Genomic DNA, 23,890 nt, shown 5'->3' with positions numbered 1-23,890 from the left:
GCAGCACAGAACAGACACATTAAGTCCCCTTCTCCCAGGGGCCTGAGGGAAGCCCCGCACCCCCGTGCTGACAGGGTGTGACTACCCCCTTCTTCCCGCCCCCCCCCCGTCGTCACCAATCCCTATGTCCCTCCCCAGAACCCCTCCCCTGAAGCCTGGGCTCGCTTCTCCCTACCTTACAAGAAACGGAGTCCCTCGGGGGTGACCACCCAGACCCCTCCTTTATACTGGTTCCCTACCCACCAGTATCTCCTTAGCGTTGCCCCCCTCACCGAAGTAATAGTGGGGGCGACCCGAGTTGGACTGGTGGCTACTTTCCCTCCGAGACTAGCCGTCCTTGGCCACGACGACCCTGTGTAGAGATAGAGAAGCAAATTAATACCGCCCCCCGAAGTTCGGGTCCCCGTGGAAATGGCTTACAAGGAAAGAGGGGTTGATAGTGGAAGTGAGCTGGGGGTGAATTTCAATCCTCAAACCTCGTTCTAGGCGTGGAAATCCAGGGATTCCTCCCTTTCCTTAAAAGCCATCAAATCGCTTGGTGGGGGTGGGGATGGGGGTAGGTTATCTAAACCCCAATGTCCACAAGACTCAAAGCGACGCTACATGTAGGAATAAGATACGAACTAGGCTGCTGCCGCGGGAGGGAGAGTATATCGCCACCCCCACCCCCAGGCCGTCGTCCACCCCTAAACACAAACCCCTAGGAGAGTCAGATGGCCTAGGAAGGGGGCAGGCGGTGGGAGTGCAGGAGAGCGAAAGGGTTGTGGCGGGGAGGGTCCGCGGCCCCCTGAGAGCAAAATCCAGATGCTAAGAGGTGGGTGGGGGGTGCGGCATAATTGCAGACGGTGTCTTTCCTTGCTTTTCCCGGAATCGCCGCCGAACACCGTCTAACACTCGCAGTTGCTTACCAGTCAGTCCCCTAGCCCCATTTGTGCGCGTGAGGCGGCCGGAGCCCGGGAAGCCCGGGCACAAACTCCGCGGAAGCTGGCCTTCGCTGCCGCCGCGCTGCCGCGGGCCTCCCTCCCTCCGCTGGCGGCCCCGCCGATCTACCTTCGCCCCCGGCCGAGGCCAGACCCCGCTCGCAACTCCACGCCCCTACTCCACCCCCGGCTCCCCCCTTCGCCCTCTCCCCGCGGGTCCGGCCCAGCCCCTAGCGCCGCCCCGCCCTACCGCTCGGTCCCGAGCCCAGCAAGTGCCCCGAACTCGCCCCCCGCCCCCACGCCCAGGCCAGTCCGGCGGGGCCTGGTTTCCCCCTCCCGCCGCGCCCCGCCCCCGAATCCACGTCCTACTTCACCACCCAACTCGGCCCGGTCCGGGTTCGGCCCGCGCTCAGGCCACCGGAGTCTCCGGTTCGGTCCGGTGTGCGGCCACCCACCCCGCCCTTGCCTGGGTGCCGGCCTGGCCCGCTGCCTGCGCCCGCGGAGCCGGCCCAGGCGCGCGGTCTGGGTCTGGGTCCCGGTCCCGGCCTCGGTCCCAGCGGCGTTGCCGCGTCTCGCCACGAGGGCTCGGTCCACGCAAGATCCGAACCCGCGCGGGGTGGGGGCCGCGGAAAGCAAGTTTCTTTATCTTCCCTCCGCCCCCGCCACAGGGCCGCGCCATCCCCCACCCCCCACGGCGCCCCCTTCACCTGGGCAGAGCCCCCCGGCCGCTGTCGCAACTTTGCTCTTCTCCACGCCGCCGGGGAAGCGGGCGAAGCGAGAGGAGGAGGGAGGTGGCGGGGGGTGCTGGGATCAGGCCGCTGGGCTCCGGGAGGACACGTGGGGGAGGAGGGGAAGGAGGAGGAGGAAGGGGGGGGCGGGCCTGCAGTTCTCGGGGCTCCCCCTGCCAGCCCCGGGGAAGCCGGAACCTCTCCGGGCAGCCGCAGACCCCGCACTGGCCACGGGGGAAGAACGGAGCCACCTTCCCCGGCCAGCCCCCGGCTCCAGGAAGGGGGGGGGAAGCAACGCCGCTCGGGGTCGGAGAGCGAGCGTTTTCGCTCGTGCTTTATGTGTGACTCTGTATCTCTGTTTAGTCTCCGAGTATGGGGGGGCGTGGGGTCTTGCCTGCGGGGGGGGTGCCCCCGCCGGACGCCCCGCCCCTTCCTTGGCCCCCCACTTCCCTAACCCGGGCGACCTCGGGGCAGGGCTCTGGCGCTCCGGCCCCGAGGCCGCCCGCGGGCGCAGCCCCAGCCCCGGCGCCGAAGTGGGACAGGTGCTGGGGAAGGGAAAATGCCGGGGCTCGCTGCCTCGTCTCGCGTCTCCCGGGTGGCCCACCCTTCGTGGCAACCTTCCGTGCTGCAAACTCCCTGGGCTGCCCTCAGAGGACAGCCCCTGGCCTGGGCGTGGAGGCACCTTTGGGGGGGGGGGGGGGTTCCTGGAGCGAGAGGCCTGAGGGAGGAGGAGAGGGAATGAAAGGTCTGTAAAGGGGGAAGCCTGCACGACTTGGGGCTGAAAACCTGGCTGGAGTAAAACTCGGCTTCTGCTCGCCACCGTCCCCCGCCCCCCACCCCCACCCCGACCCGGGCTCCTCAGTCACCAAACCGAGCCCCCTTGACCCTTACTCTTTACCCTAACGACTCCCCGCCTGGCCAAAGGAATAAATCCTCATATGTGTTTACATCCTAGGCCATCCCGCCATCCCCAGGACTGAAGGGCTGAGAAGCCTGCGGTCCACGCTGGAACTCTGATGACTTTACATTAACTCCGAGGAGGAGAGCAGCTTGCGAAGGAGCTGAAGCTGCCGGCAGACTTGCTTTCAGTCTTAGGGTGTTTCTTAGCAGCTCCAACCCTGAGCCCGCGGTTGGGACTTCAAAGGCATCGCCTCAGCCTAGAGGGTATTAGGGGAGGTGCCCAGCAGTTCCTGGAGGGTTCAGGGCTTTGTAAACACGGAATGTGAAATGAAAAGCAGGAATTTGGGGAAAAAATCTTTATGTGCAGATATATTGATATTTTTTATTATGTATTTATCTACACTAAGGAAGCGGGAGGGTCATTTGGACTAGAAGGAAGCCCTGACGGATTGCTGTTTTCCTCCTCCTCCTCCTCCTCCCTGCCCCCCTCCTTTGTCCCAGGCCCAGAGAGGTTCCATCTCTAAGCTAAGGGGTGTCTTCTCTCATTTGGAAGGACTTTAGAGATGGCAGCTGAGACTTGCCTGGTATGTCTCCCTCACCTGGTTTAAAGGAGGAGTATTGCAAACGAAGGTAAGCCGCTAAGGTAGCAGTAGTGGCATTGCCGTTGTCTAAGGCCTGGTGTTTGTGACCCCACTGGCTTGTCCTCACCAGCCTCAAAATCTACCACCAGCGATGTGGACTTAACGCTTGCCATTTCACTTTACTTTGGGAACTTCTTCACTAGCTGTCTTACTTGGCTGGCCATGCCCCACCCTCCTGTGCAACCCCCACCACACATACACACACACACACACACACACACACACACACACACACACACTTTAAAGAATGTTTGGCCTAAGTTGCACCAAGGGAAAGTGAAAATCTGAAATGATTCATTTAAACTAACCAACATACAAATTCTACAGGCACTATTAAGGTGTGAGGGATCACCTCTATTGGGCCTGATAATGCAGGCCCCACTAATTCAGCTTTGATTTAAATTTGCTGTCTTCACTGATTTTAATTCTTCTGGTAATTACTAAATTTCCACTTCTTTTAAGGGCCTTGGGGCCTTGGGGCTACTTTGCTCTTGGGTTTGAGGCTGAAATGGATTCTGGACACCTCTGTTCCCCACTCATTTGTATCTCATCATTTGGCTGCATCGTTTATCTGGCGAAATGAAGATTGGGGCAAGATGGTTATTTCCTGGCTGAAGCTCTAGCTTCTCTGAGCCCTTCCTGTTGGGGGCCACGCTTCCTGCCCTACAGGAGGTGATGGGAAATCAAGGAGTAGGGTAAGGAGAGCTGTGGGAAACATTGTAAAGAATACAGATTAATGATTATTATATTTGAGGCTAGAACCACCACCACCATAACAACTAGAACCACCATAACAAGCTAGAACCATGTGAACCACCATAACAACAACATAATAAATAATAATACCTTTGTACAATCTCACGATGTCTACAAAGCCCTTTCACTTGTGTTCTTTCATTTGTTTTCTCACTACAATCCTCAATTTTGTAATTGAGGAAACTGAGTCTATGAGCATATATGAAAGGCTTGCTCAAAGTCACATGGCTAGTGAATTCCTGAACCAAGACTAAACCCCAGGAATCCTGACTCCACATCCAGAGTTCTTTTCAACATGGTCTAGCATCTCCATTTAATGCCAAAATGTTCCTTTTCATACAGATTTTTAAATAATTGTTTCTTAGATCAATAACAGCTGCCAGCCTGGGGTTGGACTCTCAGAGAATCGGCTTGGTATGGTTCTGTCCCATCGATGACTAGCAGTGGAATCTCAAGCAAGCCCTAACAGTGCCAGCGCCAGGCACTGTGTTTTGGGTCTTCCTCCCAATTCTAAAATATGGAAACCAATGCACCTATCCTTCCTCTCTCACAAGCAACCCCCTGAGCATCAAATGAGAGAGTGGATGGGAAAGAATTTTGTGTGCTGTATACTACTGGACTCATGCCAGTGTTACTATTATCAGCGTTGGCATCACCGGCCTCCCTAACACAGAGACCTAGGGGTGACATGGGCCTGGGCTCTGTTCTCCTAGAGCTGACCAGACAAAATAGGGCATTTAAGGCTCATGGGGGTAACTTAGCCTAAAACCAACCTCCAACTTAATTCATAACGTAATTGTTCCAATTCTCTGCTTTGTTCTGAAATCAGAGGTCTTCCTTGTGTTTCTGGTAAAACAGCCCAGTCCTGTAACAGCGATGATGACAACAAGGACAATAATTTCAGTGGCTTAGATCGTTGGAGTGTCAGAAGGAAGCGAATTTGACGCTTCTGGTCATCCCTTCATCCCTAGTCCGCCCACCCCTGGTCAGTTAAAGTGAAGTCAGATCTGGAACTCAGAGTCTCAGGACCGTCAAAGGGCTCATTTGAAGCCACCGAAGCCGGAAGCAGACTGCGGAGAGAAGGGTCCAGAAAGAGTCTTGTAAATTCAGGAAAGAAAGAGTGAGGCTGGTACTAAGTCATCAGGGTTGACCATGAGTTACATATGTTATGTGCTCTATAATGTTTCCCTTTGTGCCCTGGGAGAGGCCGTGGGGGAGAATTTATCAATCCTATTCGCTCTTCATGTATCTCAAATGCACTAACCTATTGCAGCAGGTTGCTGCTGGAAATGCATTCCAACAGCCCACTGCATGCTGAGGAAGGCCTATTCTCTGCCCTCTAAGAGCCCTGGGTCTAGATGGGGAGACAGCATGTCTGGTTAAACTTAACTCTGTAAACAACTAACAGCCTTTCTGGATTTTATAGCCAAAGGGGGGAAAATGAGGTAGGGGGCGAAAATCACCCCCAGAGGCCTCTCAAGGTCAAGCCTCCCCACTTACCTAAGACTCCTAGGCACTTAATAAAGTTTTTAAGCAAACAGACAGTGTTAGAGATGGAAGAAACTAAGAAATGATCTGCCCTCCTGAAAAACTGGCGATGCCTGCCCACTGCCAGCAAAATCAACTCCATAAGCCTTCACCTAGCTTCCACGGCCCTCCCTGATCTTGTTCCAGCCTCCCTTCCATCCACGTCCCTACAAAGCCTCTGTTCTCAGAAACCAACCTTCTCACCATTCCTTGACAAGACAAGCGCTTTCTTGACGGCTCCTTCAGCATTTTCTATGCCCTTCTGGGCTTGTTGAAATCCCACTCAACCGTTACTCACGCTGGTTCTTTATTCCACTTTGCCTGACCCCCACTCCCTCCCTCCTCATGGAAGTTAACTGCTCCTTGGGGGGTTTCCCCCACCCTACTGAACTTGGCTGGCCCTTTATTAAGCACTTCTACCCCCTGTCTCTCCAGCTAGATTTCCACTTCCTTGGATTTCTCAGCCTTGTATCACAGTCTTCCCCCCCCCCCCCCCCCCCCCGCAACATCCCCTATCCTGACTTGGAGTAGGCCTTCTACAACTATTTGTTAAATGAATGAATGAAAGGATGATCTAATCTAATCCTTTTATTTCTTAGTCGGAAAATGGAGGCCCACACCTGGCTTCCCTTCTGGCCCGAGGAAGACTCAGTTTTAAGTTTTAGCTTCCTTGAGTCTTTCTTTTCCCATTTAGCGCCTACACAGTCTCACAATTTACACAGATATGGTTTGAATCCTAACTCTGCCACTTCCTAGTGATATCACTTTAGACCCTTAATTTCTGGGGTGCCTGGGTGGCTCAGTCCTTAAGCATCTGCTTTCGGCTCAGGTCGTGATCCCAGGGCCCTGGGATTGAGCCCCGAAGCACGCTCTCTGCTCTCCCACTCCCCCTGCTTCTGTTCCCGTTCTTGCTGTCTCTCTCTGTCAAATAAATAAATAAATAAAATCTTTCCCAAAAAAAGACCCTTAATTTCTGTCTGAGCCTCAGTCTTCTCTTATAAAATGGGTGCTAATAAAATACTTCCTGAAAATGTTACAAAGATCAAATGAATTATTGGACAGTAGGCACTTAAAACAGTGCTTGGCACCTAGTAGGTACCCCATAGCAGTAGTTCTTTTTTAAGCATGAGGACTTTTAATTTTTATATATTTTTAAATTTTTATTTTAAGTAGGCTCCATGCCCAATGTGGGGCTCGAACTCACCGAACTGAGGTCAAGAGTCACATGCTCTACCGACTAGCCAGCCAGGCATCCCAAGTATGAGTTTTTAGAGTTCAGAACTTGGGAGCACCTGCTTAATTCAAGCCTGGGGATCAAAGCACAACACAAACATAAAGAAAAAGAAAGGTGGACTTTTGGCAAGGGAAATGGAATAAAATTTAACAAGACCTTTCAGCAAAACTATTATCTCTTCCCCCAAAGAGGCTAAAGAATATTGAGACTAGTACCCAGTTCAGTGGCGCACATTCAGTGGGTGCTCGCCCCATTCCACTTCCTCTGGCTGTGGTGGTGATGTTGTGCAGGCTCAGAGATGTTGGCATGGGACTAAGCTACCCTACTGAACTTACACATCTCTATGCCCACTCCTATCCACGTGCGTACACTCGAGTTCCTTTCCACCTGGCCAATCCTTCAAGCCCCACTTCTACGGAGCTCCCTCTGAATGCTTTTGCCTCTGTATTCTTGGCCCTGTCAGTAAGTACTGCTTAGCGCTTAGTGATTTTCCATGCTCTGTGACTTAGTTCTCCTTCCCCATCTGAGGGCAGGCACTTTGCCATAGAAAGCAGCATCCCCTACAATGCCCTCCATGAATATTGGAGACTGATTGACAGTAGGCATTCAATGGGGGCACGCAGTTTGCCAAACTGCCATTCCCCACATACACACCACTTCTCAAATCCACCACTCACATGATGCCTAGCCTTTTCAGTATCCATCTTGTCTCGTAGAACTTGACAGCACCTGGAAGGAAAGGGCCACGTTTTACTGTGTCCTCCACAGAGCCCAGCATAGCACTTCCAACATTCACCGAATGGAGTAAGCATGTAGTTTTGCCACTACAGATAATTTGGTCAATATACCATTCTTATTCCGGGTGCGTGTGTGTCTTTATATGTATTCTTGTCTGTCTGTTCTTGCTCATGAAGCTACAAGCGGCTCTAGAGGAAGAACTGTCCTAGGGGCTCTGCAGGGAGAATTGGGAAGAAAGTCACAAGGTGATCAAAAAATAAGTTGAGACCTGGGATTTTGATTTTTTTAAAAATCCAGAGAACAGGGGCACCTGGGTTGCTTAGTCAATTGAGCGTCTGCCTCTGGCTCAGATCATGATCCCAAGGTCCTGGGATTGAGTTCCGCATTGGGCACCGTGCTTGGCAGGGAGCCTGCTTCTCCCTCTCCCACTCTCCCTGCTCGTTTTCTCTCTCTCGTGTCTCTCTCTCTCTCTCTCTCTCTCTCTGTCAAATAAGTAAATAAAATCTTAAAAAATAATCCAGAGAACAATGTTCTGCCTTCCACATACATTCAACCTAAACTCTCACACCAAATTTTCTCAAACTTCAATATACATAAAAATCACTGGGAGGAGCTTGTTAAAATTCAAATTCCAAGGCACCCTCCCACCCAGGGTCTTCCTGAATAGCTCTGGGGTGGTGGTACCTCATACTCTGAATTTCCAATGTCTACTGGGAATTAGAAACTAGGGGTCTCTTGGGCTACACATTGAAATACATGGAGCACTTTTCCACTTTCATCTTCACCAGAGATCCCCAAACTTGTTACTGCCAAGGGTCTATGTCTTTCCTCTTGTAGATCCCCTTAAACACAGTTATACATTACTGAGTATGTACCAGAAACTGTTCTGAGGATTTTACAAATAGTAACTCATTTAATACTCATAACAATCTCCTAACACTCATAAGCACTCATGAGTACTTCTGAGTACTCAGAAGTACTCATAAGCTAAGTACTATCGTTTGCCCCTTTTACGGATGAAGAAATTGAAGTACACAGAGTTTCAATGACTTGCCCAAAGTTGTCCAACGACTTAGTTTTTTAAAAATTGAAGTCAGATTCACTCACATAATATAAATTAAAAACTACCATTTTAAAGTGTTAGATTCACGGTCATTTAGTACATTCACAACTCGGTGCAACCACTGCCTCTGCCTAGATCCAAGATATTTTCATGACCCCAAAACAAAACTTCATACCTATTGGGGCACCTGGGTGGCTCAGTGGGTTAAAGCCTCTGCCTTCGGCTCGGGTCATGATCCCAGGGTCCTGGGATTGAGCCCTGCTGGTCCTGGGATTGAGCCCTGCCTCAGGCTCTCTGCTCAGCAGGGAGCCTGCTTCCCCCCTTCTCTCTGCCTGCCTCTCTGTCTGCTTGTGATCTCTCTCTGTCAAATAAATAAATAAAATCTTTAAAAAAAATAAAGTTAGGATCTGAATCCAGGCAGTCTGGTTCCAGAGTCTGGACTCTTTTTTTTTTTTTTTTTTTTTTTTTAAGATTTTATTTATTTATTTGACAGAGAGAAATCACAAGTAGATGGAGAGGCAGGCAGAGAGAGAGAGGGAAGCAGGCTCCCTGCTGAGCAGAGAGCCCGATGCGGGACTCGATCCCAGGACCCTGAGATCATGACCTGAGCCGAAGGCAGTGGCTTAACCCACTGAGCCACCCAGGCGCCCCCAGAGTCTGGACTCTTAACCCTGTGTGTTCAAAATACTTATCTACTTAAATGGGATGTATTTTCAAGTAATAATTTGCCTTTTAAAAGTGTATCAGATATGGGATACCTGGCTAGCTCAGTCAGGAGGGCGTAGGGCTCTTGATCTTGGGGTCATGAATTCAAGCCCCACTTTGGGTAAAGAGATGACTTAAATAAATGAAAAACTTTTAAAAAGTAAAAAAATTAACATATATCAGATACAAATAAAGCTATGTCAGAACTTCTTTTTTTTAAGATTTTATTTATTTATTTGACAGACAGAGATCACAAGTAGGCAGAGAGTGAGAGGGGAAAGCAGGCTCCCTGCTGAGCAGAGAGCCTGATGTGGGGCTCCATCCCAGGGCCCTGGGATCATGACCTGAGCCGAAGGCAGAGGCTTTAACCCACTGAACCACCCAGGCGCCCCTATGTCAGAACTTCTGATCATCCCAAGATAGTCTCACTGAGGTCATTCAATTCCAGCTAAAGCCAACAACACTTGATGTTGTAGTTAACCTCTGCAGCATCATACAGGTACGTTTCACTAGACTTTATGAAATACAAACATAGGTCAGAGACTCTCTCCCAGGATTTTGTGGGTTGGAGATACTGATTTGGGATCCACTGAAGACAAATCCCTGCAAGATGCCCAGTCAACAATGAGAGGCTCCATCAAGTTGTTCAGTGACCTCTACTAACAATTTAGAAAGTGGGCTCATGCTTGTTAGAAAGATTTTCCACCAAGAAGCTAAACAAGAAAGGAGATGGAGGTTAGCTTTGACTAAACTAGAAGATTCCCAAGTCCAGGAAGTCATTCTGCCTGAATGTTCTAGTTAACTCACCAGAGTTCTCCCACCAAGGAAACACATGGCCATATATTGAGGATGAATAAGACAGCCCTTTAACTGCCTCCCAGAATGGTGACAGCCTAAGTTGGACTTACCAGGGAGGCCTTCCAGATCCAAAGCATCTGCTCTGACAGAACCTGAGGTGAGAATGTTATTCCAACACAATGCTGATCACATGATTTTTCTCCTGACTTTTCAAGTGTGTGGACAAAAAAAAAAAAGCTGTCTCTTCTGGAGTTTGTAACACCTGTGCTCTATGTCCGAGAGCCCCACTTGATGTTCTGAGCACTTCTCTCTCCAAAGGGATCCTTCGTTGCCCCATCAGAGATTGAAGCAACCAGACTAGATTCAAAACCGTTAGCCCTGGCTTCACTCAGCAGACTCAAACGAACATCACTGAGCGTCTTGAAGGGGAAAAAAGTGCCACAAAACACGTTGCTTGAGAGGGGAGAGGAGAATGATGAGCAATGAAGGCTTCTTCATTTTTATTGCCCCAGGGCCTAGCAGAAGTCCTGGCGCAGATGAGAAAGCACTCAAAACGTGTTTGTTGGTTGAATGACTGAAAGAGAAACTTCTTCTTGGTCTGGAGGTCATTATGGAGGCATTGTAGAGCGCTCTATGGGGACAGAGAATGGAGCGAGGTTGGCCTATGTCTGAAGGGTCCTGCCAGGACCTACACAGATCATGTTTTTCTCTGCCTGAACATTTCTCCCAGGCAAAGTTCTCAGAGCCTGCAAGTCTCAAAAGTAGATTCCTCTGAGCTCACTGTGTGCTTTATTCTACTGAAGTCAAGTCAGAGTGACTTAACAGTGGCATAGTGTTGTGGGGAGAATCTGATGAGAGCACCTATATAAAAGCATACTGAAAAAGATAGAGAGCTAGGGAATTCCTATTAACTTAGCCGTACTGGCTTTGCATGATCTAAATGAGTCTCTGTGCCATTTGGCCAAGTAGCTTTCTATCTATGGGTCTTACCACTGAACATAAACATGTGCAGACACCCCCCCCCCAGCATATATATTATAATGCAGTCAACTCCTGTTTGCCAAAATCTAAATAACCACAACTGTCGGAGAATCAGAATATTCTTTTTGGAATACAGTGCAATAATCCCCTACATTTGTGCGGGGTTTTGCTGGACACAAAGTGCTTCCCTATCCATGACCCCGTTTTTTTGTTGGTGTTGTTGATTGATGTTCAGAATGGTCCCGAGGCTTTGTAAGAGCCTGGAAAGCCTTGTGAGGAATCAAACAGTAATGACATATGTAGTGTGAGTAACTTTGGCTGTGTGTTGGGCCTCTGAACACCAGGCTTCTTGTTGTGGCAGAGACATCGGGGTACGGTGACTCGCTGCTACAGACTTGCAAGGATGTACCAGCACTTGGGGGTACTGGGCTGGTGGGACAGGACTCCTGCCGCTGAAGGGAGCTGAGATACACGTGATCAGAACTATAGTGGCAGCAAAGAAGGCAGAAGACTTGGAGCACCCCTCCCTCATTTCCTTCCAGCAGTCATTAAATGGGCAGACATTGGATGCTTGAGCTCCTTCCCTCAGCTTGTTCTGGCTATTGAGGGTACAGAGACAAACAAGACTTGTCTCCTAGACCTCTCTGGCCATATGATTCATGAGGTTTCCCCTTCAAGTCTCTTTTTGTTCATTATAGCCCATTTTGCCAGGGGACAAATGTTGAGGGAAGGCGTTCCACCTAATCATTCCCTCTCATTTCCTTCTCTCTCTCTCTCTCACTCTCTCTTATACACAAGCTGTGTGTGTACACTATGCTTCACTCAGGGCCTCAAACACCCAAGGCTAACCTGTGTGTGTCACGTACCTCCATTAAGGAGAATATTGAATACATCGGATCCAAGGAAGCAAAATGAAAATTTGTAATTCATAGTATTAATAATGGTAATCCCTCACATCTGTATAGAACTTAATAGTTTATGAAACCTTTCATTCCTACTCATTTGATCCCATGTCCTGTCATCATTTCATATTCAAAGACAATCTTGTGGGGGCACCTGTCTCAGTCTGTTGAGCAACAGCCTTCATCTCAGGTCATGGTCCTGAAGTCCTAGGCTCAGGTCATGATCCTGGGGTCCTAGGATCCGATGGAGCCCTGTGGGGGCCAGGGTTCTCTGCTCAGTGGGGAGCCTCTCCCTCTGCCTGCAGCTCCCCCTGCTTGTGTTCTCTCTCTGCCAAATAAATAAATAAATAAATAAATAAATAAATAAATAAATAGAATATTTAAAACAATGACAACAAAAAGCCCAAAGACAATCTTCTGATTGTGATCTCCATCTGTGAGTGAAGCAATGCAAAGGCAGGGCTAAGAGTCCTGCCCCCTGGTTTGTTTTTTGTACTTTTTCCTTTCTCTCCTCTCTATCTCTTCATGTGCTATCTGTGGAAGTTGCCTCTGACTTCCCAGCCTCCTGGGAACCCCAGGGAAAAGGGCTGCTGATCAGTAGCCGCCCCCCAAGCTGGGCTACCAAGCCTTTGGCTTCTGCCAGAATCAGTAGCACGGGGAAGGAAGACTTTCTACTTTGGGCAGCCCCAAAGTGAGCACCAACGCACCTCAGGAGATTAGGCAGGCCCCAGAGAAGGGGAGAGTTTCATAAGAACAAGGAAAGGAGTGTGCCATGAAGCTTTTAGTAGGTTGTGAAATGTTGCTTTGCAGGGTGCAGACATACCAAAGGAACCTGGGTTTGCAAGAGAAGATTCTAGTGAAGGGCAAAGAGGAGCCCCCATTGTATCCACTGGGCTTGTAGACCCTTTTTAAAAAACCTATTTCATTCATCCCCATTACCTCTCATACTTCGCTATCTTCTTCATTCCTCCTTCTACCTCATTCCTCTAATGCAGCCACGATTTTCTGAGCTAAAGATGCTTTCAGTGAAAGTCCACTCCTGAGAGTTCTCAAACATTCTCAAACTCCCCTATACCTCTCTCTACAAGGTCCTTAGCCCATAGCAATGGCCACACCAGTCACACCCTCCTCCTAGCCCAGAGCTGGCCCCACATGGGAATGCCTGAGAAACTAAGGAGTAATAGGGGGTATAAAGCCACTGTGCTCTGGTGGTTTGCAGCAGATCAAAGCCTGTCCTCCTTGGTAGGAGGGGTCAGGGCTGTCCCGGCCAACGCAAGCACAGGGGCCAAACAGCAGGGGAAAGCTGCTTCTAGCGGGCGGCCGGGTTAAAAAGAGATGGTGGTGCTGAGTGGCTGCCATGCTGTGCTGGGAACCCCGACCCCCTCCATTTATCCCTAGTTGTGACCGGCAGACAGTTGAGGTTTCCAGCCTCCCTCCAGCCTTGGAAACTCCCTTCCGTCAGGGAAAGAGCTTCATTCGGGCCCGTGAGCCCCTGGCTGAGCCCTCTTGCAGCTCCGACGCTGACGTCTGGGGCCAGCCGAGTTAGTACTGTCACTCCGGCAGTGGCAGCCAGCGCGGGGTCGGGAGTGTGTAATTGCAACCACTTCCTGCCCCAGCTTGCCCTAGGGCTGGCCCCGCCCCTGAGGACAGTCGGGGCGGGGCCCAGGTACAGTGAGGGAGTCCGATTGGTGGTGGGGGGGGCTGCGGAGCAGGGCGGCTCTCAAGGGAAATCAGCTGAGACTCATAAAGGGAGGGGGTGCCCTCGGTTCCAGGCAGCCTGCTGGAAAGGGCCGGGGCCTCGGGGCATTCTATTGGCACAATACGTCCCTGCAAAGGAGGATCCAGAGAACAGTCCCTTTCCGACTGGTATAAGACCAGTTCCAATATTAGCTTTATTCATGAGCTCTGAACACTCCAAAGCCCCAAAGGAGAGGGGGAGGGGAGAGCTGTGGTCTACACCCCTAGGGATGATCTCCACTCTGGCTTTGGCACTGTTCTGTCTGAGCAAGTGAGGACAGAGAGAAGACATTACGGGTGGGGGCTGCTGAAAAGACCCTGGTGGTACGCAACACCGGAGTGGGAAAATGCCTCTCGCTTCCTGGAGACCCCAGGATTTGCTGTTTGTATCATCGGTCTGTCTACCCAGGCCTTGGAATGCCCATTGGGTACAGTGCCTGTTCTACAGCAGGTAGCCTGGAGGTACAAAAGAGGTAGAAAGGCGGCTCTCTCCCTTTGGAGAGATGGACATCAACTGGGCACTAGAGTGACGAGTGGGTAAAGTCTGCACTCTGTAGTCAAAGATGGTGATTGTGGTATTAGCTGTGTGACCTTGGGCGGCTTGCTTATCTTCTCTGAGCTTCAGTCTCCCCGTGTGTGAAATGAAGGTACTAACACTTGACTTACAAGGTTGCGGTAGCGATAAAGTCAGACACATACGGGAAAGCGCTTTGAAAGCTATAAAGCACTCTACAAGGCTAGGAAGGTATGCTCATGGTAAGTGGAGGTGGAGGTGGGAGGGAGGACCGTGATGGGGGAAAATGGGTAGGCACCAAAAACTAGGGTGCAAACTATTCACCAGAGTGTTAAAGGAGCACACTGTAATGGGGCTGCCAGAGGCGGGTGCGGGGTTAAGTGTGCCTCGGCTTCCAGTTAGAGGTGGGTCTGAGAGAGGGGATCCCCCCTAAGGAAAGGCAGGCAGGCAGAAAAAGCTGTAATTTCTCTCCTTTTGAGAAGGGCTTGAATGGTCCGGGTTGTCTGCATCATGCCCAGTGAAGAGAGGCCAGCGGTGGGTAACGAGTTCTGTTTGGGGGGAGGGGGCTGCCTGTCAGCCCTCGAAGTGTAAGGCAGCAGCTGGAAGCGCGCCGCTTACTTACATACCACGCCTGCAGCGTGCACACAGCTCGCTGGAATGAGCCCGGAATGTCTCCTCTCCTCGCCCTCTGCAGACGGAGGAGAACCAAGGGGAGCCGGGGCGAGTTGACCACATTAAATGACAGCTGCAAAACTGTAGGCTTCTCCGTCCCTTTCTGGCCCCCTGGGAAGGGCTGCCCAGGCCCAGGGTGACCCCTGCCCTCCCTTCCCAGATCAGCAGCCACATGGGGGGGGGGCATCCTCATTTGCTAGGTGGATGTTGGGGGAGGGTGTGCCCTGCTGTAGTGGTGGCACGTACGAGGATGCACCCACGTCTATGCACGTCAGCAGCCACTTGTGCAGATCCAGACAGTTGTCTGTGTACACACAGGTGTCATACATGTGCATGCTCCGAGTGGTGAGAAGGTGGGACAGATTTCTGCTGCTGCGTGACTTTGGACCTTCTTATCTGGAAAATGGAGAGTGTTGTACCAGAGCATCTCAGAGGGCCCTCTCAGCCTGAACAGTCACTGTTTCTACACATAGGGCTATGGCTGCTTAAAAAAGTCAGGGCAGAAAAAAAAAAAAATCAGCCGAACCAGTTGTGATGTTGGCTGTCGACACTTTAGATGTTTAGGTTTGGAGATTCAATTTTCAAAAGGCCAGTTACTTGGCATCATGTAACATCTGTTCATTTTCCAAGTGGTGGTCTCAGACTGACACCGGGACTGCGGCAGGAATGTGTTTGTCTCTTTGCTCTGGTTGTGTGTTTACACATGTGTGAGGGCATCTCTGGGTGCATGTTAAATAAGGTATACCTTCTGCCCTCCAGGAGCTCACAGTCTAGCAAGGGAGAGAAACATGGAAACAAAAAAAATCACAACACAATGTGTCAATAGTAGTATACATCCTACTATGCTGTGGGAGTAGAGAAAAAAGACTAATTAATTCTGCCCAGGGGTGGAACTGTCTGGGACAGTCTCATGAGCACTCCACAGCTAGTGAGTTTTACCTTCCCCTTCCTACTTCCAAACTATTCATTCTGTTCTCCTCGCCCCCCTTTCTCTAAGGAAGTCTAAGAAGATGTCTTCAGCACCTGGAAAGGATTGGCCAGGTGGGGTGGCATACTAAGATCCACAGGGCCCACTGGGATCCAACCTGACCTGTATCCCTCTCAGCTACAGGCCAAGGGAGGCTCAAGCGGGGCTAGCTGAGGCTGCCTGTGGCACTGGTGTAGCTCATCTGGGCTTGGAGTTGGAGGCCAAGGGAACTGAGAATTCAGTCCTTCCTGCCTGGCCAAAGGGGTGTGCAGAAAGGGAGGAGAGCTCATGCAAAAAGACGTGCTCTTTGCGTTTTCTGCCCCCCAATGGGGCGCATCAGGCATCCCCCTCTCCCTTGCCCAGTGTCCCTGCTGAAGAGCAGTGCCCGTTAATGAGATGGTTGCTGAGGATAATGGGGCAGCCTTAGTGGGGAGGGCAGATTAGAGCGAAGCTATCTAGCAGAGGGAGAGGAGACAGTAACTGGACCAGGTTCCCTCTGCCCTACCTGCCCAAGAGATGGCCGTTGGAGGCTAAGCTCCAGCCCTCCACCTCCACCCAATCTAGTGTCTTTCTCCCTCTCAGCGGGCAGAAGGTGAACACCCTAGGGGCCTACCACCCCACCGGGCGGGCAGGGAGCACTCCCTTCCTCCTCCCACCCCTCAGAGATGCTACGGCGAAGGGAACCCTGGGAGTGTGTCTTGAATGACCCCCAAACACATCTGGATTTTTGGAGTTCAGGCCAGCCCCCGAAACGGACCCCAGGGAAGTGCGCCAGAGGGAGGGGGCGGGGGAAGGGAAAGGCAGCGCGGAGTTAAGGGCCTGCCGTTTAGGACTCCCGGCCCCACGACTAGGACCGTCCCAAACTTCCTGTTTCTTCCGGCCGCTCTGACCCCGGGGCTGCAGCTCCGAGATAGCTCGGGGCCTGGAAGTGCATGCTGGGTAAGCGCAGACGGACGGAGTAGGCGAGCAGCTTGCTGTCGCCGCGGCGCCGGGCCGGTGTGGGCGCGCGCTCGGCTTCCTTCCCCGGCGGTCACGCTTTGCATGTGGGATGGGCAGCGGGCAGGTGGCAGGGAGGCCCCCACGCCAAGGGCCCGGGGCGGAGCCTTCGCCGGGGCGGGGGCGGAGGGGGAAGGGGGAGGGGGCGGCCCTAGGGGCGGGGGTGTGGGCCGGGAGTTTCTGTATTTTCAAGGGAAGCAGAGTTGCCTTCGTCGGAGGCCGAAGTTCGAGCAGACCTCGCGGCGCGGAGTGCAGGAAATCCTGGAGGGGCAGCGCAGCCGGCTCGGCCCTGGCCGGCCCCGAGCTCTCTCGCCCCCCTGAAGGGGATCGTTTAGGAGGAGTAGAAAGAAGCCCTTCTTGGCACAGCGGGGAGAAAACTTAACGGAACTGGTGACCCCCATCCCAAATGCCGGCCGCACTGAACATTAACAAAAAAAAAAAAAAAAAAAAAAAAAAAAAAAAAAAAAAAAAACAGTGCAGGCAAATGCATGGCTCCGGAGAGAAGCTAAGGCGATCTCAATCACTGAAGGGTGGAGAGGTCGGGACAGACAACCGATCCCTTCAGTGTCTCCGTCCTCAAGATGGACCGCATGGGGCGGGAGGGGCTGAAGCAGGCGACACCTGACTGCTGTTCCTGAGGTGCCTTCTCCCCAACAACCCGCTTTCCTCCCCCGGCGTTGCTCCCGCTTTAGAATGGTGGGGGAGAAGAGGGGCTGTGGAAAGACGGTTACATACATAAAGATGATTAAGTCAGAATAGAAGGTTAACCTTCACCTCTACTCTCACCTTCCTTTGGGGCCCTCACCCCTTGTGCGCAACGCGCATCTCCCATTCCCACCCCTTCTGGATTTTCCCCACTCTCCCCAGCTCTGCCAGATGTCTGCATGCATCTGGAAGACGCAGTTATGATCTCACTCTGGAGTCTATGTTTCATATAGTACCAGGCAAGGTGGGAAGTAGGGCACACAGGACACTGTCACAGGGGCCCATTTCACACATTATGGCTCCCATTTTGAAGATGAAGAAACTGAGGCAGCCCAGAGAACTTAAACATTTGCTGAGCTCACACAGGGAGTTAGTAATAGAGGTTAAAACACAGCTTGGAGATGGTGGTGGTGGGGTTGATGCTTCAGATTCATTAAGCAATCACACCCCCCACTAAGTCTCTTCAGACTCCCTTCCCACTGCTAGATGAATGCTACCTTAACAGTCTTCTCTTATCCTCCCTCTGATGGGACACCAAGTCAGGGTTCTTTGGTTATGTTTCTTTCACCCATGCTCAACTAGGAGTACCTCAATGATGGAGACAGGGTCTTATTTTTTTTTTTTTAAGATTTTGTTTATTTTTTTTGACAGAGAGAGAGACACAGTAGAGAAAGGTAACACAAGCAGGGAGATTGGGAGAGGGAGAACAGGCTTCTCACGGAGTATGGAGCCAGATGCAGGGCTCCATCCCAGGACTCTGGGATCATGACCTGAGCTGAAGGCAGACGCTTAATGGCTGAGCCACCCAGGTGCCCCTGGAGATAGGGTCTTAATACTTATTATGTTCTCTCAGTGCCTAGTAAAGTGTCTGGCATACAGAATGTATTCAATAAGTATTTCTTTACTGAACAACAGAATTCAGGAGTCCAGGGATGCCTGGGTGGCTCCGTCCTTAAGCATCTGCCTTTGGCTCTGGTCAGGACCCCAGTGTGAGTCCTGTAGCACACAACCCCCTGCCCCACATCGGGCTCCCTGTTCAGGCTGCTTCTCCCTCTCCCACTCCCCCTGCTCGTATTCCCTCTTTATCTCTCTCTCTGTCGAATAAATAAATAAAATCTTAAAAAAAAAAAAAGAAATCAAGAGTCCAGAATCTGGCCCTTTTCAAGTCAAAGTGCTCCTTATCCACTCATCCACTTACACACCTGGCTTAGAAGTACCCCTTTAGGGACAAGATATTTCTATTACTACATAGGGCTGGTGCTGGATTCTGCACTTAGAAGAGCTTTCAAAAGTAGGCACAGAAGGTGAAGGGCCATCTTGGGCTGGCTGGTTAGTTCACCCAGCCAGGGGCAGCCTCAAGCTGCCCAGTTACAAATCTGTTATGTATGTTATATTCTGTGCCCTGGTGCCCTCCTCCAGAACCAAAATATAGCAGGCAGTGCAAACATTTATGCAAATGAACCAAAAGCTCTGCTGCTTTCAAAAATAAGTGATGGAGCCCATATCAGTAGTTGCAGTGTGTCTTGGCAGGGTTTGGAAGGGGCCTTGCCCGCCTCTTGCTATTTCTCTCTTGGGAAGCCGGGCACAGTGAGAAGCAGTGTCCCCTACCCCTGTCGTTTCTCCCTCCCTTCCAAAACTACAAACAGCCACAAACCACATGGCCCACAAGAAACAGAGATTTGTGGCCTTTGGAACCTCCCAGGGCAGGGGTCAGTCAGGAGGTCAACGGGGGTGTAGGCATCGCACAGTCCAGAGTCATTACTCTAATGCCCTCTGGGAGAGTTTCGAATCAATGGGCCTATTTGTCCTCCCTCCAGGGAGGACTGGGGGTAGGGCAGTGGGGGTCCATTATCAAGCCTACCCCCAACCCCCATAAGACTGCTAAGAAGCTCACTCTTGGGCTGGCATCCTGCAAATCTCACCATTACCCAAGAAAGACAGAAACCGGAAGTGGGATGATTTCTATTGGGATGGTCAGATAGGATGGGTCCTTCGGGTTCTGTTAGAAATCTGGGATCTAGACTTTTATTTGGGAGGCTGGAGCATTTACGAAGCCAGCAGGATGACTTTGGGCCCCCGTTGACCCACATTTTGGTTAAGTAGCCAATTTCAGCAAGGTTGTGCCCTGCCCCATGATTGTCCTTGTTCCTTCTGGGAGAGTTTTAAAGTCACTCCTTGTGGGAAAGAGATGGAATAGCTTAGTGGTTAAGGGCCTGGGCTTATGCATTGGCCAGACCTGGATTCCAAACCCATCTCTGCCACTAACCAGGTGTGTGGCCTCTTCAAGTTACCTTCTCTGAGCCTTACTGTCCTCATCTGTTAAACTGGGATAATTATAGTGCCACCTGAGACTATTACTGGGATTAAATATGATGCGTACTATGTACTTGGCACTTTGTAGGTGCTCAATAAATTGTAGCTGTGGTGACCATTCTTGCTAGGTTTTATTGCCCGCAAGTACTGTTCTTGGTACCAGTCAAGCCTGGGGTATTCCTCAGCTCAAGTCCCTCCCTAAAATCCTGGAAAGATAGGATTCCTTCTGGCACCCATCCTCTCCCAACATTTGGGTAATTTGTTATTGGGGTTGGCCTGGGATATGCCTAATGCACAGCAGGTGTGGCTCTGGCCATAAGCACTATCCTGTAAGGGGATTTAGTTTTATTGACTGGAATGGTTGTAGGTGGTCATTTGGGGGGCTCAGGGCAACTGTCTCTCCATAGGGTCTAACACGTGTACTTGCCACTAGCTAACTGTTCTTCTACAATGAGGCAGCTTTGAAAATGTCTGGTCTGATTTACTTGATAAGTTCCATCTTAAATGGCTTTTGTTTAAAATTTTACCCTGGTGTGGAATGAGTGTTTTCACGTTTAATTCCAAATTCTGGCAGTGGGTGTTGGTTGGATGGGGAGCAGTTATGCTGGGATAAGTACTAAGTGCTAAGCAAGGGGGGCAAAGGGGACAAGGAAACACGATCTATTTCTGCCACAAGTTCGGGAAGATGCAGGTCCAGCTCAGCCTTTACATGGCACTTTCATCACACTTTGAGATTCGTCTGTTTTTATTGAGTTTGTACTGTAAAGAGTTTGTCTCTCCCATGAAACTCAAGCTCCCTTAGGTTGCAGACCTAAGGTTGTGCCCTTGTGTCCCTTAGGTTGTCGCCGGCCTCAGACCAGGAACCTTCCGACGGCTGGGACGAGTCTCCCCCCCTTCCTTGGTATTCCAGACGCCCGGAGGCTCAGCACCCGCAGCAAAGAGATCGGCGCGAACGAGGCCGGGAAAGGTTGGTGCAGGGGTGGCGGGGGCGAGGAGGGGCGAACTCCCGGGACCTCTGGCTGGAGAGAGGAAGGGAGAGCTGCACTCGCCCCCCGGGGGGAGGGGGCCTCGTGGGGAGAGCTGCCGTAGGGTGCCCCCGAGTCTGTCTCGGCCCTTTTGTCTGTCCCCCGCGCCGAAGCCCCTCTCCCCAAAGAGGGCTGGCAGCAGGAGTGGAGGGAGGCCCGGCGCAGGGTCGGGGGGGAGGGGAGAGGGAGCACTATGGGGGCTGGGAGAGGCTGGAGGGGTGGAGGGCCAGAGGCCCTGCGGAGAGGAGCGGCCGGAGCTGCCCGAGAAGGCGAGGAGGAAAAAGCGGAGGAAGGAAACCCATCCTGCCCCCAACACCCGAGTGTCTCCTGTTACCAACCGAAAGGTGCAGCCTCAGGAAGAGGTGATCGGAGCCGTTGAGAGCAGGCAGTCACGTGAACCGAAGAGGGAGAGAGAGAGCAAGAGAGAGCGAGCGAGCGAGCTCCGGAGAGCCAGCGCGAGAGAAAGCCGACAGACAGACCAACCGACAGACAAAGAGCCCGAGAGGGAGGCCGGCGGGGACCACGAGAGAAAAGAGGAGCGGGAGGGAGGGAGGGCAGCGCGCCCAGTCCTTCCCCTCCCTTTCCCTCGCCTCCCCAGCCTCAACTCTCTGATCACACACTTGGGGGGCCTAGTGACTGAATGGGGACAGGAGAACCTGTCCTCCTGCCAAAGGGGCCCCTTGTTGCTCCGCTGTCTCACTGCCCCTGCAAATAGGTTTGAGGCTTCCTCACTCCTGGAAAGACAAAGTCAGCTATCATTAGGCCCGGCAAATACTCCTTTCTAGCTTGCAAAAGAAGGACAACTCCCTGTTATCCGCAGGAGCTCTCCCAGGGTTCTGGGAATCCGGAATCTCCCAGACCATAGAGATGCCCCAACCTCCAAGTCCATGAGTCCATCCCATTGGGCAAGAACAAATGAGGCAAGGGCTAGGAGCCCACTGAGTCAGGCACTGTGCTAGGTCCAGGGGGCTGCTCAGATGAACAACAGCGGAAAGGCTGTGGCCTCCCTTCACGAAGCTTCTCCTTTCCAGGGAGAGGAGGTCACAGACAGAAAGGACTAACTGTGAAAGGGGCTCTACCCAATGCCAGGAAAGTGCTAGAGGGAGTATGGAAGGAAGAGAAAGGACTGAAGAACTCCAAGGCCTCTTGGAGGAAGTAGGATTTGAATGAAGCCTTGAGGGCTGAGGAGAGCTCTGGATTCTGGGGGGATATGGGTGCAAGTGGAGGGCTTATTCTGAGCGGGAGGGCTGGAGCCCTGGCCAGTTCCTTCTAGCAAGAACTTGCGTTGGTTCATAATTATAAAGGTAAATCTACTGTTTTAAAACAAATCGAATTGTAAACATCACTATTTTTCTTTATCTAATTGCAGACCCTCCTGCTGGCCCCTTGTTGGTGCTGATTACTGGGAACTGGCTCTAATTTTCCAAAGTGCTACCAGTTCAGTGAAAGCTTTCCTCACTCCACTTTTTGCATTGGGGAAGCTCAGGCCAGAAGGAAATGAAGTCATTATCCTGTCCCCTGTCTCCCTGTCCCACAGAGATCGGAGGTGGCCACCCACTTGGTGAGTAGAGAACAGGGGCACCCAGAGGTTTGCCTTAGCCCTGCCCTTCCCTCTCATCATGTGCTTGGCCTCACCCGGTGGAGTCACTAAGCAGGGATTCTAAATCCAGGTTCCAAGTACCTGCAGCAAGAAGGTCAGGTGTTCTTTGGCCATTCTGGTCCTTTCTTCTTGCCATATTAATCATGTGAATTCCTTTATCTGTTATCCTTTTTAGCTTGCAAAATACAGTCAACTTCCTGTTATCCACAGGGCTTTCCAGGGGTGCGCTAAGATTCCAGCATCTCCCTGACCTTAAACCTCTTTCCCCTCCAGCTTGCTAGGAGCTGGGGCCTAAGAAACAAAGGGGTATTTCAGTGTTCAGCGTGGGGAGGGACCTGGTAGCAATAAGCTCCAGTACATGGAGTTCCCAAGGCTAGGGATATCACCTGAGATACCGCTGGCCAGCTGGCCAAGTTGCTCAAAGCAACGTTTTCCTCATAGGAAAACGTTCAGCCTAATGGCATGCTTCTCAACATTCTAGTGAAAAGGCTGAACCTTCCCCAAGCAGCCTGTACACACAAGGCTTAACATCATCACTGTTAACTTGTTCATGACTGGTTCTCATGTATTCTTTCATGCAGTCTTTTATCCCACAGACATCTGTTCAGCACCACTGTGTACTCCTCTGTGCTCAGAACCGGGGACTTAGTCCCTCCCCACCATTAGCTCCTGCTCTGCTGAGGAAGAGATCACAGGTTCTATGGAGCAAGAGAGAATGCTACCCTTTGTTCCTAATCCGGGAAGGGTTAATTAGATGAAGAAAGGGACAGTTGGGAAAAGGTAGAAAAATGACATGTTCATTGTCAAATTTTGGAAAATAGAGAATAGCAGAAACGTAATTTTTAATCAATAATTTTTAACGATGCCACTTCTGAGCTGTGTGGGTTTTAGCAAGCTGGCCTCTGGGATCCTCAGTTCTTCCTCCTGTAAATTGCCACCCAGGGCTGCTGTGCAAAGGCGTGCGATAATTTAAGTAAGTTAAATGCCAGGACGGAACCTGGTACATAAGAGGCTCTTCGTATTTAGCAGGTATGTTACGTAGCTACCGTCCAAAAGAATCAAATGCTACTAGCATTTTGGGTACATTTCCCACCCATTTTTTAAATGCATTTTTTCCATGCAGTTTGTGATTCAACTCAGGTTACCATTTTATAGCTCGCCTCTTTAGTTTTACTTAAAGTTATAACAAGAATTTCCCCCATGTTATCACAAAGGGTCCATGAAAACATCATCTTAGTGGTCATGTCCATTGTTTAGATTCTGGTCCCTTTCTAAAAGCTCCCAGGTTATATGTCAGTTATATTTCAATAAAGCTGGAAAACAAATAAAGAAGGAGAGCTTTCTAGCCTGCTGTCTCCTTTATCCTTTACCCATCACCACCCTAGCCATGCCAGGCCTTTACTGAAGACAGTTATGGAACATGTTTCCCACCCCCACTCCCATTCAGATCCAGTTATTTCTTGAGACA

General features: G+C 51.2%; 1 protein-coding gene across 7 annotated transcripts in view; it reads right to left on the bottom strand.

The window, feature by feature from the left end:
- The window catches only part of BCORL1 (BCL6 corepressor like 1), a 62,724-nt gene extending 60,861 nt beyond the window's left edge, over positions 1-1,863 (bottom strand). Inside the window, exons 1-2 of one of the 7 annotated variants that reach the window (XM_059157000.1) lie at positions 1,628-1,863; positions 273-352 (exon numbers count right to left, since the gene is read on the bottom strand). The gene's annotated coding sequence lies outside the window, so the exon portion shown is untranslated. Of the gene's footprint in view, positions 1-243; positions 353-908; positions 1,086-1,627 lie in introns of those variants that run through there. The other 6 variants (XM_059156999.1, XM_059156996.1, XM_059157001.1 and 3 more) reach the window with 6 other exon arrangements.
- Between the last annotated feature and the right edge of the window lie 22,027 nt (positions 1,864-23,890).

This window comes from Mustela lutreola, chromosome X (assembly GCF_030435805.1).
Source record: "Mustela lutreola isolate mMusLut2 chromosome X, mMusLut2.pri, whole genome shotgun sequence".
NCBI classification, from domain to species: Eukaryota; Metazoa; Chordata; class Mammalia; order Carnivora; family Mustelidae; genus Mustela; species Mustela lutreola.
The sequence above is the reverse complement of the archived record's forward strand: the minus strand, read 5'-3'. Positions and strand labels throughout refer to the sequence as shown.